Genomic DNA, 1246 nt, shown 5'->3' with positions numbered 1-1246 from the left:
AGGGAAGGTTGCAGCAGATTTGATGGAGATGGAGATTGAGATTGAGATTGAGATTGGTTTTGGTGGGGGGAGAGGGGGCTCCTTCTTCTCCGGGTCCGGTGAGATGGGGGCTGGCGGCGGCGGGGGTTGGGTGGGGGTGGGAGACGAGACGAGTGTGTAGTGGAGTGGAGTGGAGTGGAGTGGCATATCTCTCTCCTCTCCTCTCCCCTTGTTCTCGTGTGTAGTGCAGCGCCTGCCTCCACACCACACCACGTGGACACTACTCTCTCTCCAATCACCCCACATTAGAGAGGCCTCTCTACTACACTGGCCCCTTAGTATCACTCAATCCTCCAACAATATGTATGTAGTTCATGACTCGATATGCTTGTACTCTTCGGCTATAGCCATACCACAATCTCCTAATGCCATTTCATGATTGCATTACGGCAATAGATGATGATACTCATGTCACTGCCATAGTGCTGAGGTTACAGTCTGCAATATACAAGGGTAGAAAGCACTACACAAGCCATAATGTGCTTCCTGCTATTGACTTCCATCTCAACTTCACATGCTGGCTGACTAGCGTAACGCCCTCTTAATTATGCTACTGTAACGCCCTGTTAATTAAGCTACTGTAATCCCCTGTTAATTGTGCCGTGTCATCACATTATTGTTGCTAATCCTCACTTGATCCAAATCACAATTCAAATTCAATTCCATATTTAAAGTAAAAAAAAATTCAAATTTGTCAAACATGAAAACAAAAATGTTCAAAGTGTTGCAAATAATCCCTAGATAATGTTCATGTTGAAAAAACCACATTTTATAAAGTATTTAAATGCCCTTGAATAGATAAAACAGGGGCTAAAACAATTATTTAAATGTTTTTTAATAATAAAATTGCAAGGTATTTCATTTAAGTACTAAACTAAATATGGTAGTGGGCTAATTAATAATACTAATTTAGGTGCTAGAATTATATCTTATAAAACTAATATAAAAAGGGAACTAAACTAAAAAAGAAAGTGAAAATGAAAAAAGAAAAAAAGGGGGGAAGCCCCTGCCCCTGGGCCTAGCGCACCTGGGCCGGCCTAGCCAGCCCACTTCCTCCTGGGTCGCCTTCTCCTTCCTGTTCATCGCACGCGCCAGACTGCGCCCGGGGTCCCCACCGACCTACTGTCGTGGTTCTAAGCCTGACAGTAGAGTGGGGGGTAGGTATGGAGAGGCAAGGTCCTAACTATGGAGAGGTTGTAAACACAAA

Source organism: Triticum dicoccoides, chromosome 3B, assembly GCF_002162155.2.
Source record: "Triticum dicoccoides isolate Atlit2015 ecotype Zavitan chromosome 3B, WEW_v2.0, whole genome shotgun sequence".
NCBI lineage: Eukaryota > Viridiplantae > Streptophyta > Magnoliopsida > Poales > Poaceae > Triticum > Triticum dicoccoides.
This window is presented reverse-complemented; position numbering follows the sequence as displayed.